This window comes from Lepeophtheirus salmonis, chromosome 8 (assembly GCF_016086655.4).
Source record: "Lepeophtheirus salmonis chromosome 8, UVic_Lsal_1.4, whole genome shotgun sequence".
Lineage (NCBI taxonomy): Eukaryota > Metazoa > Arthropoda > Copepoda > Siphonostomatoida > Caligidae > Lepeophtheirus > Lepeophtheirus salmonis.
The window spans coordinates 9,862,137-9,883,530 of record NC_052138.2 but is presented as its reverse complement, the minus strand read 5'-3'; the positions used below and the strand labels follow the sequence as shown (position 1 = coordinate 9,883,530).

Here is a 21,394-nt window from a genome sequence, read left to right as displayed (position 1 = left end):
GATGTCAAAGATACACCACGCTCTGGAAGGCCAATTGTAGAAAATATGAATAAAATATTGGAAATCGTCGAGTTTGACCGTACTGTTTTAATTTCAAAGGAGATATAATTTAATGAAAAAAAAATACCAATAACTGATAATTGATTTCCATTTGCTGCATCTGATATAAAGCAATTTATAAAAATATTACTTGATATATTACATTTTACATAATTTTTGTATGATTAGAGACATTTTGTAGGAACTGTATTCGATATGCTTAAATGAATATTTTTTTTTCATTTCTGAGAATGTTTTTTTATCAATTGTTATTACATTCCATTTTCTTAAATATTTATAGGTAGTTGTTTCATGTAGAATTATTGTTCTGAATTGTAATTTTACTTTTGAAATGTGATTTAAAAAAAAAGTATTTAAAAGCCAAATTCATTTTCAGCTGAAGATTCTACAGTCATTTTCGTGTTTTACGCCTTTAATAACACTAATATATGCAAGTTTTAGACGGCAGGCGTTCTAAGACCTCAATTTTGTTGAATAGTGTAGTTAAGAGATAATGATGACATATTTAAAAAGCCAAAACATATACCCGTAAACCTTACAGCTTGCCAACAACATTATATGAGAGTGATCGACGCTTGCTTGAAAGTGCTCTTTGATCTGTTATAATTTTTTTACAATTGGGTTTGTGTATAGCAAACGTTTCTCTCAATTTTTAATCAAGCGTTTTTGGGGGCCATAAATTTTTTGACCAGTGGACCGAATTATCATGCACCTTTGTTTGAATGCCTTTGTTATTACGTCATCCTTTTTAACATATGCAGTATATTCCTTTCTGTTTATCTTCAATTATCTTCATTGTTTAGGCTGAATCCAGCTCCCATGATATCTACATGACAAGACATTCTCACTCCTTGTGAATCCTTTATGATAACCCTTTCAATTTATCTATGTATAAGCCTGTATGTATAAATCTACATTCATTATCACTCAGACGTAGATTTTTGTAGAAAAAAAATATTCTTTTAAGATTACAAAACGAAAATGGTAGTTACTTTTGTTAATTCTTTGTAAGATGGTTGACGTGGAAACATCTCCATCAAAAACCAGAAATCAAGACCTCTAAATAGCGTTAAAAATTATGATTATTTCATCAGAGAACAAAATGATCTTTTTAAAGATTGTTGAAGAGCTTTTTGCATCGGCAAATTCTACTCTTCATCATAGAGTCAGTTAATATAAGTTTTTGAATGCTGACTAGGTTTATCCATTCAAGATATATCCTCAAGGCTCTTCTACCACTCATAAATGAAATTTCAATAAACTACACATGATTTGACATACTCGTAGAATTTTTTTTCAAAATATATAAGTGTCTCCGGATGTCAAAGGATTCAGATGAGTGCGTCAAACTATAGGAAAATAAAGATGTCCTTCATACACTTATTCAGATTAGTCCGATACTATTTATTAAAAGAAAATCAGATAAATTAAATGAAGAAACACATTAGCTATATCTGGTGCCAGACTACTGACAATCTCTTCTGGTACACTAGGCTTTTAAGATAAACTCATGAGTTGATCTCATATGACCTACTCGATATTTTTAGGTCGACAACTGATATAAATGTATTTCTAGGACACTATTGCGGGGAGGGGAAGGCAAGGTAACGCCATTATTACCAAAAGTCAACAAATAATATATGCAAAATGACTAAGAAAGACTTCAACCATACAGACATCGTCCCCATTATTAATTTATACATCAAAGTTAATAAAGGAATTCACTCATTCTTCAGTAGTTAACAAAAGCCTATTTTGCTACACATGTTATATTATTTTCAATTGTTCTTTGGTTCTTTTTATCTTTATTTTTGATTGTTCTTATACGGACCATTGTTTTGAACTCGAAAAGTTTTATATTTCGAGATTTTTTTTTTTTTGCTTATTTCTTTGTATTAAAAATCTGGGTTATCTGATTTGCTAAGCTTTTTGCATTGGTTTATGTTGGAATGTTTATATTTGTTCGTAATAAAGTTGTACCAACTGGAAAAAAAAAAAAAAAATCTGGTGCCAAATACACTTTCCAATTTACGTACAAAGGAGAAACTTATTAAAAATTTACAAATTCTGAAAATGGTGGTGTGTCCTGGTGTGCTACAGTTTTGCATACCATTCAAAAGGCCAATGCTTTTGGTCCTTGCCATTTTGATTGTAAAATTAATTATTATTACTAGTAATGGGCGATTAATTGGAATTGGTTGTTTTTTCTGGAATCAGAATTGGCATCCAGAAAATAATGTTTAATTTGCAATTCCAAGTCCTACTTATTACTGGTATTTAACAAAAAAAAATGCTAAAAAAAATTAATTTTTTCGGAATAACTATGTATTTATAAAATTTAATTCCAAAAAATTTAATATTGTAATTCTTTTTTTGAAAAATTTTTGTATTAGAAATTTGATTTCTGAATTTCTTTTTCCAGCACTAGTAAAGTAGACTCAGCTGTTGCAAGCAAAGTGGTCTACAAATCGCGTTCAAACTTGGTATCATATTTATCCCATCATCGTGGGCAATTTAAATTAACAATTCCCGGTATTTTTAATCCTTAAATGATAAAAAAAACTAAAAGTCTCAAATATAATTGTTGACATTTTCTATTTTTATCCGTTTTTGAAACTATTTTTAAGTTATGAAACTAAAAATACATAAAATAAGACATAAATTTATATACCTTGCGGTCGAACAAATCGTAGACAAATTCAAATGAAACAAACGTACAAGTTATGTAAAGAGTTTAAATTTTTATCACAAATACTTATATTATTTTTATATTTAAATTTCAAACTGTTAAAATGTCAATGAGTTCTAATACTATCTGGAGGAGCTCCTTAATTTGTAACTTTTTATTTTTAAAAAGGTCAATTTTGAATGATATTATGTCATTTTTTTTTTATATTTATTAAGAAATTTAAAAATACTAAGCTGGTTAAGGAATATAGATTACAATAGTCTTTCAGGGGAAGGGAAATTGAATAGCTTATTAATTAATTAAATATTTTTAACATAAATCATATTTAAACTTGTTTACATTTTTATCTTACAATTATTAATTATTTTAGTAGAAATTATTATTTATAAACTATTCAATTCCCCCTCGGAATATTATTGTTATCTATTTTAAAGCAACCTAACATGCTTAATATATTTAAATTTCTAAAATAAATATTAAAAAGTAAATTGACCAACAATCAATCAAAATTGACTTTTTTAGAGGCAATTTAAAAAAAAAGAATAAATTATAAGGTCTATTCCATAACTTCAGCCAGTATATAAAGCACTTGTAGAAAAAAATAAAAAATATATATTTTAAGTAAGGTACTACATTTTACTTGATTTCTTAGTGGTTATATACTTAAATTAATAAATAATTCATTTTTTAAATCCTGAGATGTTTGTATCAATTTGTTATTTACTTTGATTTTCATCTAGATAGGTCTTTCATGTCGAAATAGGGCACTGAATCATAGTAATACCTTAAAACTTGATTTTTTTTTTAAAGCTTTAGAGGCAAAATCTGTGAAGGTTGAAAGTTTTATGTTTATTTTCAATATTCTAAGTCTTAAACAACAATAATAAATGTGGGTTTCAGCCTGCAGGTTCTCCATGAACTTCATTTTGTTGCGTAGTTTTATACATGGTCACAGTAATAGACCATTCATTTTTGAGAGGTAAAGGCCAAAGGTTAACACCAAGTTAACGTAAAAACTGCATAATCGACCATAACTTTAGAACAAATTGAGAGGCATAACTCAATTTGAATTAAGGTGTAGGTTTGCGCTCTTACAAGTACCCATTCTAGTTGTACACTAAATTTGGTTTAAATTTTTTACAATATCAATATATTTTGTGATACAGCTATATTTTAGGAATTAAAAAAATCTTCGTTAACTATAGAAATAATGTTCTAATTTTTTTTTCTGGACATCAAGTGACTAATTTCTCTCTTTTGATTATATACATAATTATGTATGATGATAAAAAAAGAAAATTATAGCCTCGTTGTTTTTTTTTTTACAAAACATGTGTCTGTTGAGTGTTAACTTGATAATTTGAGTGTATACTTTTAGAGTATATTCTTGTAATATTCTTTAGATCAACTTTGCACTTGTTTCAATTATTCTTAAAAGTTGACTTCATTTGTGAATACAATAACTTTAAGGGGCCACGAGAAGGAATCATAACTTTGATTTAATATAAATTTTCTCATATTTAAATTGTGCAAATACCCGTTGTTATAAAAAATTGAAGAAATCTTTTTTTGTATGGGAAATTTAAACAGATACAAAGTATATATATTAAATTATGTAACTTAAGTACTATGTTTAAAGAACAAAATCTGAATACTAAAAGAAATATAAAATCCTAGGTTAATGAGTTTGGTGACGTATTTTGTTGTATCAAGTCCTTGAATATTTCCATCAAATTCAGTTGGAGCCCTTGAATATTTTCAACAAGTCCAGTTGGAGTCTGAAAATTTCATTCAAGTTCATTTCAAGTCTATATATCTGACTCGAATTGAATTGTTTTCACTATAAAATATTTACGCTAATATCTTTTTGATAAATAACTCAACCCCCTATAAAAACATCTTATGTCCTATTAATTATTTATCATTTGTTTTTTTCTTTTTGTTATATTTAAATATTTTTTATAAAAATGACTGAAACATAGGAATTAATAAATTTTTTTATATATTCTTACTTTCTTTACAGGAAACTTGGAAGAAAGGTTCTAATTTTACTCATTACTTGTACACCATGAAGTAATGCATTAAAATTTTGCTTCTCGACCTGAAATACAATGTAACAACTGTGGTGGGGGATTTCTTTCAATAATATTTTTATTTGTAATCTATTTTTTTACTGCATTTCAGAGGTCAGAACAAGAATTTCGTTATTATGGACTTTTTAGCATACATTGTAATGCGGGAAAACGTTGATAAAATCTATGTTCATTTTCTAATAGAGAGTTTTCCCAAATTTTATGACTATCACAGCTTTGGAATGATTATTAAACCTTTTAAAAATCAGCAATATATAGATAGCATTGATTACTTAATTAAAGTAGTAAATAATACGTCTCCAAAATTGTCTGCAAAACAAGAGTGAGTTAAATGGTTCAATTGGGAAAAAAATTATATCCTAATACTTTGGTTATTTTGATTCCTGAAGATTATTTATTTGAAGAAGCTTTGTTAACAGAAGAAAGGAAATAATATCTAGAAAAAAATATAAATCCTCTGATCAATTGTGAGAAAAAGAGGATTTTTTTTGTATAATAACTTATGGAGCACTCTTCAAGCCTTCTACCTATATCAATCTCGTCTACCTAAAGTCTTCTTTACCCCATACTCTCCTGTAACCTTGAATCCGTTTCTTACCTCAAACCCCATCCTATATTTAATCAGCTTCCTTCCTCAAGTCCTCTTCGTACCTCATCATCATCAAGAGTTTAAGAAAGGTACATCAATTGTATTGGGTGTTCCTTATATAAACAATATTTAAATAAAAAAGAACGAAAATGTATATGTTGTAAATTTTGCATTAACAAAAATTTAAAACAGTTGAGTAAAAAAATCATTTGTAAAAAAATTAATAAATAGTTGAATCACTGTTATCTTGATCCGGATGTTTTTATTTCAAAAAAATTATTATATGTTCAAAAATTTAAACCTGTGTAATGAGTATAACACATCGAGATGAAAGTTATGGAGACAAAACCAAAATCTACGAATAATTTATCCTATTGCACAGATTTATCAAATCACTTTCAAGACATTACATCCATAAGGATATCTGAATGCTCAATAATCATCAACTATATTCCATATTAATTTTTTTCTTTGATTAAGGAAAGATCGATGACTCACAAGTAATATATATTTAATTGAGTTTATAATACAAATCGCATAACATCAAAGGGATGATTAAGAAGAAGTATTACCCAATTAGATCCAAAGTATTGTCATTCGATTCTTGAAATTACAAAAATAAAGGAACTCAAAAGTCAACTTCTGTACGTCCCATCCATTTTTTCCCTCTCTTCAACCACGTATTTTTACTTCATTCCGTCTTTAATGTTGACAGTTATGTATAATTTATATCATACAGGAGTGCAAAAGAAAATTTTTCCATCAAAAATAAAAATATGATTAAATGAATACAGAATACTCCAACAATGAAGACATAAAGGAAATTATAAATGCAGAAATATCCTTTGAGTTGCTTCAATGAACACTTATTATATTCTTAGGAAATCACTGTTCTCCTCATCCTCGAAAAACCAATTTGTGGCTTAAATCCTAACTCTATTTGATATTCCTCTGAATAATAACACAATTATATTTGTCAGAGGCTAGAGCAGAATTTGAAGTAAAGCGATTCAGAGGATTCATTGGAAATATTGAAAGGGATTAGTAAAAGAGGGACGAACAGTCCAGACTTTTGTATTTCAAGTTATGAGTTGAGGTTATGAGATAGTCAAAAGAGCTTCTCACTCTTTAATATCGATTACGAACCTCAAATGATATAAATTAAAAAAAATACAAATCCATCCTACACTTTTTTTAGAAAAAGTACTTCAAGCGTCATTTCCAGTTGACTCACCACATTGATGTTGGTAAGATTAGGTTCTTAACCGGCTAACCTGAAATTATTATTCTTGCTATATTTTCAATCTTTCGATGCTATGTTATATTCAATTCATATATTTTCATAATGAATTCCCCGATTTGGTGTTCATCTATTAACAATATCTCTGATATCCGAACTTCAGAGCATGGAGACGTTACATTTCGTCATGTAGATGTAAAATTGAAAAGTATCTCGAAAATGGTTGTTCCTGTTCTTTAGGACCATTGGATCCATTAGTAAACAAAACTCCTTGTTTTGATTATGAAAGTGTTTCTTTTCAGCGAGATCAATGCCTAGTATGTCTTGTATTTCTTCATTGAGTCATGAAGCCTATGTTTTTGGACATTTTGGTGCCCTGGATAGGGATGATGAAAATATCATATTCCTAGTTAGGTGACAGACAACTTTTTCTTTCCTCATGACTATGGAGAAATCTAGAGTTCAGGGACTTAACACTCATCATTTGAAAAACAGATTTACTCATAAGCAACATAAGTTAACTGGAAATCCATCTAATAATCCGTACAATCGAAATATTCATGAATGAAAGAAGAGAAGGTATTACATTTTTTATGGATAACTTAATGAAGAATCACGGTATTTTTGTACCGGGAAGCATTGTATCTCATTATGATCTTTAAGCAATTCGTTTCCCAAGTCATTGGAAACATTGGGAAGTTGTAAATAACAAATATAAAAAATCATGTTTGGATCAAGGATACGATAGATATTGTAGTATATCCAGTGTTATTCGTCATTTGAAGACTGTGTGTCCCGAATTGGGTATTATGGGACGGCGAAGCGATGTTTGCCATATTTGTTATGATCATTCTCAAGAATTGGCCTCATTATTCAGAGAATCTATGCAAAAAAAAAATCCTTTGCTTGACTGGATATTAAATGTTAACGGCAGTATTAAGGAGTACACGCACCATGTCCAAAGTGAACGCAGAAACTATAATGGGATGGTTATATACGCTAAAAATGATAGAGTATCTATTACGTCATTAACTATGGACTTTTTTAAATCTAAATCAATTCCTAACTCGTCAATTCAAATATGAATGACACATTTCATTTTTCTATATAAAGTTAATCTTTTTGTTATTGAGGAAAAGAAACATTCAGTATAAATATTTTTGATGAGGCTGTCAGGGACATTTTTACCTAATGTTTTTATTATTTGTCTCTTGTCTATAATAATTTTAGGAAATTATTTAGAAAGGCTCAAATTGTGTGGCATCTCTCTTATATCATGAATTACTGCGTATAAGTGTGTGTTCTGCGCCTTGATATTCAATGTGATAACTGTGGATAAGAATTTTAGAATAAGATGAAAGTTTTCCTACTTTTAATAATTGATTTCCTTTACAGAGGCAGAATAAAAATTATATCATTATGGCTTCTGTAGCATTCATGGTCATTTATGGTGCATTTGATGAAGTTTCTATACACTTTCTTGTTGAAAATCATTCAAAGTTTTCGCCTGACGTAATTTCCAAACCTGATTATAATCAACAAAAAATTGATTGTGTGGAAAATTTAGTAGTAGATGTCGTGAAGGCATCTACTAAATTCAATGTTATATCGTCTTTGAAGAGTGGATGCTCACAAATATAGTAGTTTAATTTTTAGGAAATTTTTAGACAAGTATTTCTGTCCTCTAAAAAGAAAAAAGAACTATCACAAATTCACCTTCAAATCTACTTTTCCTGGAGTGGTACACTTAAAAGAATGGTCCCATAGTTAACAAACTCTTACTGTGAACTTATTGAACCAAACAACTTTCTTTTAAATTTAAAAAAAAAATGAAACGAACAAAGAGTTAATAAATATTACTTTTTCTTAGCATAACAATTTCTTGCCCACGTTGACTTCTTTTCCTACATCTGTCTCTTTATCCAAAGTTTCTTCATCCTTTTTATCTTCACTATCTAATTATTTGGGAGAAGATATTCCATCAACATTATCGACTAGTTTATTACAAGGTATCACTCGACATAAAGTTGTTAAATTATATAAATTTGTAATATTTTTTAACAAATGGCATTTATCCCTTCATGTCAGTGTATTCGTTTTTTTCTCTTCATTTACGTATTTTACCTAATTTCTAACTTTCTTAAAAAATGTTACCATTTTTTCTTCATCACTTACATATTGTGATAGACGATATTGTTTGATATGAGGTAGTTTAGAATATTGAAATAGCGCGTAAGCTAGATCTATTTGAAACTATTAATGCATAGAAAATCACCCCTAAATTTTCTTTTAACAATACATAAGATCTTCATAAACTCATTAACCTCATAGTGGATTAATTAATTTTAATTTTACTATTTTTAATAACATTAAACAATGAAAATCGAAGAAAATTAATATTTATTTTATATTATGAATTATTTATTTACTTAAATCAGTTGTAAGGTTAATATTTTAAGGAAATCGTACCAATTTGGGTTATAATATTTAAGATGAAGGATAAAATGTTATAGACAAAGTGTGCAATTAGTCTTTTCATTATTATTTGTGTTGGTATGCAACAATACGAAATTTTTAGTAGTACATATTATTTATCGTATAAAATATTATATATAGTTGTTAATAAACCAAACATTAATTTATTTTTGTTTTGTTTTTAAATTACGTGTAATTTTTTATTAGTCCAAGGAAAAAAAGAGATTTGAATAAGTAATGCTTATTGAGTACTTAATCTAGGTCAATATATAGTTTTATACCAAAAAAGGTGGTTGAACTTCAATTATGTTGTCATACTAAAAAATATATATGAAAATATATAATCATTTAATGGAAAATATAAAAATATATATATATTATATATATTTTCTAATAGTTCACAAGATATCATTTTGTATTATAATTTATATGATAACTTATGAATCATTATTAGTAATAACCATCATTTTTTTAGAAGTAAACATAAAGATTACTTAAAATTGGATTATAGTATAACATCACTAAAAGTAGATCATATTATATTCTATTGTTATTTTTATTATAAAGTATAACACCATTTATTCTAGATTTTCCCTAAGCTTCAAATAAAATATGTTTTGACTTCATAATGCATGGTTAAGTAATAATGTTACTTTTGCGGGCCAATTAATTTTTATTTTAAAAACAAAGCAATAAAACATGAAATATACGCTACTCATGCCCATTTGTAAGATATAAGGCTATGGAGAGTTTACATTCTGAACCAACAATTCTCCATTAGGCAGTATTCATACCTGTTTGTTAACTCTATTACTAAATTTAAATAGTCAATGTAACGATAACATTAATAGTGTCAATTAATTTAACTCTGAGAGCTAAGTTTACATTTCATTTGTAAAATTATTTAAGATTGATATAACATACTTGAAATGATATGATTTAAAAAAGTAAACATTTTAAATTCAATAGTAGTTATAAATACTAGGCCATGTACCTTTGATACATTGTAGACAGAAATTTCATTATTAGGGCACGTTTACTAAAATCTAACATCACCACTTTCTCTTTCTAATTATTTTTCCTTCTTTCTCTCTCTTTTTCTATATCAAGGACTTTTTTTTTCTCGAATCAACTAGCTATTAAATATGCAGTAACATAGGAAAGTATAGATATAGGAAATTAATGAATTATATATGTACTACAAATTTTTATTTTTCTAATTTGAATTTGAATGAGTATGAATCAATGAAGTAGCTAAGAATGAATTATACATATTGATATGTTTTCAATATTTTTAACGACCACTTCCACTACTCTGATATAATTAAATAACAATTTTTGATAAACATATTAAAGTTTTATTCATATAATAATATTTAAATTAAATAAGTAAAATCAGATAGACGTTTAAAATAAATATCCATAATAACAAGCAGATTTTTTCTATAATATCCTTAAGTCCACTTCTGATAAACATCCAATATACTTCACCTATTTAGATAAAAAAATATATAATCTTTGTAAAGCAATAACTTGATTTATTCTTACCTTTTAATTATCCAGTATTCAACTCTTTATTTTTTTTGTCTGATTATCAGAGGTTTAGTGAAGCAATAGTTAATCATTTGTGTTTTGCCTTCAATCACTTTACTCGTACATATACTTATAGTGGATGTAGCTAAATAATATGATCCAAAAAATGTGATCAAAAACTTTATCCTTTGGGTGTTTATTCCGCCACATACACTCTGGGAGAGATAGGTGGGAAAGAGATCTATAGACGTGCTGAAAACACCTAGCTTATGCATCATGCCCTTGACTCGACTCCACAAACACTCAATACTTTAAGTATGAGCTCCAGTCAAGGTTTCACATAATTATCTTATGCACCACAGTAAAGTGATGCATACCTAAGGAATATGTGCCCGCCTATATGACTCTTAATCGTCGGACATGACTGTAGTTCCGGGTTCGACGTACACTGCGATAAGTGGCAACAGAGTAGCCACTTTTCAGTCTTGAAACTCAATCCTGTAACAATCCCCACTGTCTCTTATCAACCCCCTCCTCCCACCAAAAAAAAACCAAAAAAAAACAGTGCCCTACTTGGTGTCTGTGACACTTCGGCTTTCCGAACTCAACAATGCGCCCAGGCCCACCTAATCTTACAGGATGGGTTTCAAAATATTTCTTACAAATTTCACCAAAAAAGTTCCAGTCTACATCTGTACGTTTAGAAAGGTTGCACAAAAAAATCACGAAAGAAGGAAGGAGTCCTCGGTCTTGAAGTCACCCAATCGCAGCTTCTTCGGATGCAAGAGCATTGAAGATATTTGTACGCATTTTTCTTTTAGTAAATTCACGAATAGAATGAGACTATGGGGAATTATGAGTATAGTAATGACCATTGGTGTACTTTGAACGATACAGATTATCATGGTGATGTATTTGTGTATTGTGTCATACTTAAGGGTGATAATTTTGGTAAGAGATATATCTATCCTGTGCACAATTGTATATAGCAACTTCCACATGAAGAAGAGGGGTGATTATCTTTTTGATTAAACTCCACGTCTCGCTTGTGTATTACAACCTAAAGTTATGACATATTTAACTGAATTCCGATGTTAGAACAAGAAAAAATTATCTGGATCAATCTATTATTTCAATATTCTGTATTTATAATTTATTATTATTAATAGTTATATGATTTTAATTGTTTAATTTTGTATATTTAACTTAAATGTTTAATGGTTTATTTTTTAGTATGTAGATTATATTTAATTAAAGCCTTCTTTTTTAAACTTTGAGCTTCAAATATATTTAAAATACTCTACTTTGTCGTTTGATTAGCTATTATTCTGAGAATAAGGTTCATAATGAATTACAATTTCATGGAGTGTGACGTTTTTAAATCTACTGTAACGGATAAAAAACGTCGAAGTCAATTATACGTAGTATATCTTCATTAAATATTTTGCTAATAAATACATTCGTTATACCCTCAAAAATCATAATAAAGCAGGCAGATGATAATCACATCAGTATTTTAAACAATGATACCATATGTCTTTTTTTCCCTCTCCTCCTTGCACGCGTTTTTCTCTACAATATTATCAACTATACTTATAATATATTAAGTTGCTGTAGGATTAATATCTAGTTGAGTCTAGGGAAAAAATGTTCTTGGTTTAGAAAGATAGAGAGAGAGAAAAAAAAACGAAGAATAATTAGAAAGATAGAGAGAGAGAAAAAAAAACGAAGAATAATTAGAAAGAGGAAATGGTGATGATGGATTTTAGTAAACGTAGCCCATTATTTTATTCTTACAAAATTCTCTAAAGCTAAAAATAATGTGTTAAAATTTTGGGAGAAAGGAGGCTCAGACGATCACATCCATGAGATCTTTGCAGTTCAGAGTACAGATTATTTTTAGTCAAAAGCATACGATCATGCAAGAAAAGGTAATAACTAATACTGAGAAGCAAAAGCCATTGGCTATGGAAACAAATTTTGGACAAGATAAAAGATACTGTCCATGCAAGGCACATCCATATTTCATTAATTCAAAACAAAATGTCTTGTCACAAATTTAATTTACGAATTTGAACAATTTTGGTGAAATTTGAGATTTGAGATTTCAATTCAACTCAGATCTAACAAGACTTGCTATTATTCCTCTCATTTATAATAAAGTCACCTCCCATTATGTTCAGCTGCACCATCTCTTATAGCTATATTATTTTTAGCAGGATATTCTGATAATAATTATCCCTAATTTGCGCACTTTAAATAGGGTTAATTAAAATATTTATATAATATAAATTATAGAACATTATACACAGAATAATAAACTAACATAGACTAAATTTTACGAACAACAATCATATGTTGTTGCTTTCTTGTAATTGGCTCACATATAGAGATACAGATTATCTTTTATTCATATACTTATTAGGCATTAACTGCCCAAAAACAAGTAATGAAACAACATACCAACATATCTTTCAACTTTTTTTTGCTCTTCTGTCTTGATCCTTCTCTTTATACCAGTTCATCTCTTTTTCTTATTATTTAATATAAAGTAAAGTCTTATTAATTATTTTGAAAATTCAAACGGATTAGCGGGTATTTAGAATTATAATATTTTTTATAGTGATCTACACATGTCTATCAAACTTGCCAACATACGAGTATACTTTTCGATTTACACTCACGATGATTTAGACAATCTTAACATCCCTAATTATGATTATTTTATATTAAATAATAAGAAAAAAATAAACTGGTAAAGAGAGAAGAATCAAGGAGGAAGTGCCAAAAAAAAAAAAGTTGAATCATTATTAATTGCTTCCTATGATTATTGATTGAGAACTCGTAAGATGTAAGAGAAAACCCAAAGATCAGCATTAAAAAAGCAGGAAGACGTGTGAAAGTAAGGTTCCTATTGTGTAAAAGAGTGTTCAGCAAGGATTGGAGACTAAAGCACAATAAATCACTCTTATGATGATTTTGTAAAGCAATCCAATCGTATTCTGTATAAAGTGATTGAGAAGAGTTCACGTCGGCCAACTTCACAATAATTTTTTGGTGGTTCCATCTTAACAATAGCGACCTACTTTTTCAATTAAAGAAGGTGAGATATATCAACATTGAGAAGGTGTAGCTTTAGATAAAGCAATTACACCCATTCTTTGTAAAAAAAAATAAATAAATAATGCAGTTGTAAGTATTGAGTGACTATTAAATTTTTCCTTTCTTCTCTGTCAATTGACTATTACTACCAAGAAGCTCATTTGCATTTTATTTTTATTGAGAATGATGACTTACAAAGCACTTACACTAGAAGTGATGATAGAAAGAGCAACAAGAACGAATATGTCACTAATACAGCACACTAAATTTCAAAGCTAACTTCCATATCTTATGCTCATGTTTCAGTTCCAATGGAAACTCTTTGACGATTGAGAATTGGTTGAATTGAATACTGTTGTCGTTGCTGATAATCTATGAGTGTATCAACATCTATTGGCTCCGATCCAGGTGTCTAAGAGGTATTTAATTCTTTTGTGCAACTAGTGAAATGGGAAGTCATTAGTTATTATTTAATCTAACGATTGCAAATATTTCTTATTTTTTCAACCGAGTATTCAACTCATCTTTTTTCTTTTTATGTCAGGCATTGATTATCGAGTCCGAATCAGATGACAGTGACGATGTAGGTGTTAGCATCGTGACATGCATTACTGCTCTCGACCACCTTTTGCAGGATATGGATGAAGCATCACATAACTTGCCCAAAATTATATCATCAGCATTACTTAACAATCGAGAGGTACTTTGTCAAACGACAGATATCAGGAAACGTATTTGTTCCAGTTCAAGGCTTTTATCAAGTCATACGAGAAAAACATAGACCTTCACGATTCACAAGATACTTATAATGAAGAACTAATTCAATCTTTGAAACTATCAGAATTACCGTCTTTGGATCCTGGTTTACGCTCACAAAAACTAAAGTGATCCCAGCGCGCCGATATTTTATACTTAAAGGCCAATATCAGCCAAAACTCATGACATTCCCCAAGAAAAATTCAATTTCGACACAAGAACAAATACAACTTTCTGTTCTATGATACAACGAGTTTCCGATGGTAGAGTATAGCATCGATAAAGATGCCATAGTTAATCTCGCACAGTTTTCAGATCCATAATGCCACGTTGATGTGCTTGTTGATAAGTCTCGCCGTAATCTACAAAAATAGATCGACTTGAGAATAATAAAGTTGTAAAAATTTTGATAGATGCTGTAAAAACGTTAGCAAGACAGAAATTTCGTGGAAATGGCTTAATGAATGTAATGGAAACTGCAACCAAATTGTAAATCTTTTATCTTGAAATTGTCTGACGATAAAACGCTGGCTAGAAAATAGAAACGGGTGAGTGCCTTTTGTCTCCTATATGTAAAGTCAATTCCAGAACGAGATGATAGACATCCAGGGTACTGAGGATGATTATAAACGAGATTAATGCTGCAGGAATATTCGGAACATCTGCTGACATACCACTTGATCTATCTTTTATGATCAAATGATTGTTGTTGCAAGATACGTGAAAGATATAACACCTTATGAACGCTTGTTGGCTCTTAAACATGTAAAGGGTAAAATCGGGGAAGATACAGACAATGATATTATTTCAGTAACATCAAACAATCAACTGGATACAAACAAGATAGTTTCACAGTCATACGATTTTGCTTCTACAATGTCTGGCCAGTATAACAGAGCATAAAAGAAACTGCATTAACTGATAGGACGAAATGTACCATACATCCCGTGTCAGAGTCACCGGAGCAATACCGTAGTGGAACATGTGTGTATTGTGAGTAAACTAATTACTTCAATGTTTACAATATTAGAGTCTTTATATACATTCTTCGCTGGTAGTACCAAAAGATAAGCATTAGATTTGTAAATGATATGAAACATTTTCTATTAATATAACTATATTTATGTACTTGCTGAATAACCCACATACTTATGTATTCTAGTTTAGCTCAAAATATTGCTGTGCTAATTATTGATTATACACATGATGAAACGACTTTTTTTTTTAGGACAGAAGCGTTTAAAAAAGCAATGAAAGACATCGAAGATTCGTTAAAACTTCGTAACTTGTCAAAGACAAGATGGCTCGCTCGTTCTGAATACATTTGTGATGTATGGATTAGTTTTGACCCTTTAATTGAAGCATTAAGATTACTTTCTTGTTCAAATCGGTTCAATACAAAAATGACAAACCTTGCAACATTTTTTCTTGGTAATTTGCCAAGCATGGACTTCGTTATTTCGCTGATTTTCATTAAAAATATTATGCAAAGAATACACCAGATGACTCAAATCTTAAAAATAGAGGAACTTAACATCATTGATGCAACTGAAGTAATCAAATCAACAGTCAAAAACTTGCCAATGATAAGAGATGACACCAACGCTATAAATGAGGAAATTGTAGCAGCTGTAATGTTTTTGAAGAAAATCATTGTTGATGATCCTGAAGCAGAATTTAACAAGAAACATCGATACAGAAAACAACTTTCATGATTTGATAAAAATAATGATACCAAATTAAATTTATGATGACACAATTTTACAGGAAAAAATGTATTTAATTTTTCAATACCCTTATTGTAGAACACTGCGAAAGTTTAAAGAAAAGTCTTGATGTGTTGAAACCCATTTTCTCAATTCTAAAGCCAATTCTTGCAGTTCCATCAGTTGAAGATATCAACAACCTTCTTAAATTCTTTCCAAAGGAAGGCTCTTGATGCGAGTGGAGTTATTATTTTTTTTTTTAAACTTATACTTTGTTCGCATAATTATATACTCATCTAAATTTAAAATATATATCTCAAATTACTCAAATTGTTTTGTTGTTATGTTTAATATGTATAAATTTTAAGATAATAACTTAAGTATAATATTCTGATAACCCTAAGTAAACATAATATACTTTAATATATTTACATATACCACATCTAGTCTCTTATTTTATTCAATTAAAATTGTAGTGTCTGGAAAAGGGGGGGGGGGGTATTACCTGACATTAACCAATTTAGCATATCTATTTCATAAGGAATAAATATATTTTATTTTCATCATTGTGTAATTTTTTTTAAAGTAACTATGTATATTTTTGAGTTAAACCTTAAGACAAATCATTATTTACTCAAAATATAGTTGCTAAAAAGGATTTTCAAAATGATAAAGTTGGATCATTTTTATTATACTTCAAAATCCTTCCCAAAAAATTGGAAGTCTATTTCGATATTTTTTACAGAAATTACTTTGTAATTTCTTTGATATTCCATTGAACATTTGTTCTAATAAAACAATTATATTTGTTAGTTTTCAGGAATAAAAAATACATTTCTTTTTGCTGTTTCTTAAGACCCTCGTCCACACGGCGTTGCCCCTTCTCTCACGTACGCTAAGTGCTAAAAGTTCTGCAAAGATAACATGCCTCAATTTTGGTCTGGCTCTGGATATTCCTCACCAGATTTGAACCCACTTGTCTTTTCTATATTGGGCACTTTGGAGAGGGAAACCAACAGGACCTTACATCCAAATGTGGACTCACTGAAGTCATCCATAGTGGCCCCATGGAACAACTTGTCAGAGGGGGTTGTCATCAACTCCTGCATGGCCTTCAGGCAACATTTAAAGGCTGTGATTGATAATGAAGGTGGCCATATTGAATGAAAAAAGTAATGCAAAAATCTTTTTTACATTTTTTGTTAACATTATTTTTTTTTTTGCCTATTATTGAAAATATAAAATGATTGATGTATTTCTAAATCCAGCTCTCGAGTCCACGTTGTGCTGCCCTACCCTGTGCATCATTAAAAAATGTAAGCTTTAAGCCATCAAAATATGTAATTTTGATTTTTCAAGGTCTTTATTTACAATATATAATAAAAAAATACATCATGATAAGTTGGGGAATTACATTTAGTAAAAATATAAATAAATATTGTAATTAAATATTAGTTCCCAAACACCTCTTTAGTTACAAAAGTACACTAAAAATCTATGAAATAAATAAACATTAAAAAAAATAATAACAAAAAACTCCAACAACAAAGAAAAACATAAAACAACAAAAAAAAAACGAAATCCAAAACTAAATATCTTGGTTTTGGCTTTTTTTTATTTCTACTGAATATCTTGATAATGTGATTTAAAATTTCAATGAATTTGATGTAGTTTTCCGGAAAATACCATATAATATCCAGCGCTAAATCGAATGCCAATGTATCGTCCATAGGTATTTTCAATTCAAAAGCTACGTATTTTGACGCTGACGCAACAAGTTTGCCTCTAAACTCCATGCAATCTGTTGGTTCCTCCAAGGTCAACTTTTTCGCAATATAAGACTTAGAGTTAAGTAGAGTAAACACGATTGCCTTAGCATTCTTCGAAGGAATATGCTTATTTTTGGGAATCTCAAAAAGAATTATGGCCGAGATATGGTTTGGTGAGGTGTTATATGACCTCAACAAATTCAACAAACTTCCTTAATAACATCAAAAAAGACCACTCTGCAAAAACATGAGTGGCAGAATTTAAAACTTTACCACAGTTTTTGCAAAAATTATTTTACCCGCTACAACCCGTAGCCACTTGAAATTGGGCAGTAAATTTTCTGCCATCGGTAATTTCCTAAGTGGAATTAATTTTTAGGGCTTGTTTTATTGTCCTTCAAACTTAGAATACAGAGATATTTTTTACAAATCGTGATAGCTTCAGTTGATACTTTTTTAATTGAACCCATTGATGTCTTGCTGTAAAAAGTTCTAAATTAGGCTTTAATTTTCTACAATATGAATATATTTTAAGATATAGTATAGCTATATTTTCTTTGATAATCTTAGAGGGCTTGCAAAATCTTCATTAACTATAGACATCATGTTTTAATTATTATTATTTTTTTTTTGGACATCAGCAAGTATTTTATCCTTCTATTATAAAACTTGCAAACTCTGTTTTATGAAGTGAAAACCAAGAATCATAAGCATAACCTATTTATCTAAGTGGGTTTAATTCTTTATTTCGGAATTTTTGATTGTCTGTATGATGATAAAAAATGTAAAGAACAGCCTTGATTTTTTCTTTACAAAACATGTGTCTGTTAAGTTTTAACTAGATAATTGCTGTGTAACGGACTTTATAAGTATATTCTCGTAATATTCTTTAGATCAATTTTGCACTTGTTTGTAATCATTCTTAAAGATTGACGTCATTTGTGAATACAACGACTTTAAGGGCCACGAGAATGAATCCTGACTTTGCTTGTATTTAAATTTTCTCATATGTACAGGGTAAGGCAGCAAAATATGGATTGTTAATTAATGTTTACTATGAAAAGGTTTAGTGATTATTTTTTTATATTCCGTTTCCACTGTTCGTTTTACATAAACAAACTATACTAATCATTTAGTTATTTCATCATCATGAGCGAGCAACAAGGTAAAAGTTAGCGTATCTCAAATATCTTAGATAATGAAATTGATGTGATGAAGATTGCAGAGATTGTTAAGTATTCTTGAAGCTTAGTTTTTGGTTTAAGCCCAATATGAAAAAAAAATAAAAAATGGAAAGATCCTCCGGGATGCTAGGACATGGAGGGCATAATTTAAAGAGGGATAAAAAGTTCTCGGTAAGTTTGGAGAAGAATATAAAGGAGGATCCCAATTAGTTGATGAATCACTTCGCCAACGACTTATCTGTGGCTCCTATGACCATCAGGAGAGCTATAAAGCACAACTTGGTATTAGTTTCTTTCACAAAGATCCTACCCCACCTTCTAATACAAGATACAAATTCCAAGAGGCTTGATATGTACGAAAAAAATATTCACATGGAACAAGGCAAATAGGTCAATTGTGATTATTTTCTCGAAAAATAAGATTTTCACAATTGATTAATTCCATGACTGCCGAAACGACTGCTGGCTTGTGGAAAAAAAAAGAAGTTGTCCAAGGGGTTTATCACACCAAATATCCGGCCCTAACAATGGTCCTCAGCGTTGTGGCCTCGGAAAGAAGATGCCTCCTATCAAGGCTGAACAGAAAATCAGTCAGGAGGCCTACTATAAGGTGCTTAGATATACCATCTTGCCATGGCTGAAGACTAACTACCCAGAGGGTAAATATGCAAGGATTTAGGACGGTGTCTCCTCTCACACAAATGGCCCAATTCCTCACCAGATGTTAACCCACTGAATTTTTCTATATGGGACACTTAGGAGATAGAAACCAACAGGGTCTCACATGTGTTATTCATTGAAGTAATTTTTTTTTTAATTTTGTGAACTGGTGTTCATATGATCAAACTAGGCATATTAAGATAAAAAAAATTATTTTTCATGCATTTATTCTTTTAAGTCACAGTGGTACAATAAATATTTATTTTTGTTGGAATGGAAGAAAGCATTTTATACATATGCCCATATTACATTTTGAACATTCTGTTCGAACTTTTTATTTACAAAATTGTCCCTGAAGCCTTCTCTAACTCCTTTCTTGAACAAGATGGCCAACATTGTCAAATCTAAAATAATTTTCTCGTGGTACAGATGTAGATTTTCTCCCATATCTTTAAGCATAACATTGGTATCTTCTTAAGTAACTCATTGCAACAGATTCTAATTGGCCTTCTTTTGATCCTTTTTTCCTTCCTATTGTCCATGCATCCAAGTGAACAAACTCCACCACCATTTCTTTCCTCCAACTCCAATTCTATAATAATTAATATTTTGATTCATTCTATTTCTTCCTCCCATTGACTTGTTATACACTTTGATTCCAGATGGTACCTCAATTTCAAAGGATATTAGGCATTTTTTGTCAATTCTGTTTGATCTAATGGTACCAGTTCCTTCATATCCTCGTTTCTTAAGCTCTTCCAATTAAGGAATGGATGTAAAAAGATTATCGGTGAAGAAATGATAAGGTAGAGGTTTTTTATCATCTATATAGGTATTCAAAAGTTGAAGAACGGTTGCACCACATTTGCCTAATTTATTTTCAAGATCCTCATTGCCAGTGTGAGATTTTCCTTGGTAAGGATCAAATGCAATTAAATATCCAAGAGCTATATTTTGCCACCAAATTTTGTACCCAAAACGAATGGGTTTGTTTCGTATAGACTGCTTGCAGCTATGTTTTCCGAAATATTCCACCATAGCCTCGTCATGAGATATCCTTTTTTCAGGAATGAAATGTTCGAGGAATTTTTTCTTGAAGATGTTTGATATGACGTCATAATATATGGTATTTATCTTTCTTATTTGAATTTTCGGGAGAATTGAAATGCATGCTTCTCATTATTTCTTCAAATCTGCACCTACGCATAGCGTTGCTTATGGCTTTATTTTGAACGTCAGGGTCCTTGGACCAATAAAGCCTTTTACTTATCATATCCAGACACAACTAAAATTCCGATAAAAACTTTCAATTCTTCTTTTGATGAAATTTCTAAAAAGACAATATTTGTCACAGGAAGACCTTTTTTCCTGCATAAATAATATATAGGTATATGTAACCATATTTGCCTAGTGTGTTCATATGAACACACTAAATTGAAAGTAAAAATTCAAGAAGAATGAATTAATTTTACTCAAGTGTTTAATTACATAAAGAAATTCTAGAGTCTCAAAAATAGAGTTTTTTGTTCGTTTGCTAA

The 21,394-nt window shown here is 29.7% G+C and overlaps 1 protein-coding gene and 1 long non-coding RNA gene across 7 annotated transcripts in view; both read left to right on the top strand.

The window, feature by feature from the left end:
- The window catches only part of LOC121122944 (uncharacterized), a 91,071-nt gene that overhangs the window by 16,555 nt on the left and 53,122 nt on the right, over window positions 1–21,394 (top strand). The gene's annotated exons all lie outside the window — the stretch shown is intronic.
- On the top strand, window positions 13,418–16,683 carry LOC121123203 (uncharacterized). 6 transcript variants are annotated; one of them, XR_005865941.2, is made up of 5 exons: window positions 13,418–13,782; window positions 14,088–14,200; window positions 14,326–14,800; window positions 14,846–15,530; window positions 15,766–16,683. It is a non-coding gene; the product is annotated as an uncharacterized lncRNA (long non-coding RNA). The 6 variants fall into 6 exon arrangements; XR_005865942.2 differs by having other exon boundaries at window positions 13,429–13,782; window positions 14,853–15,530; XR_011781405.1 differs by having other exon boundaries at window positions 13,429–13,782; window positions 13,964–14,200; window positions 14,853–15,530.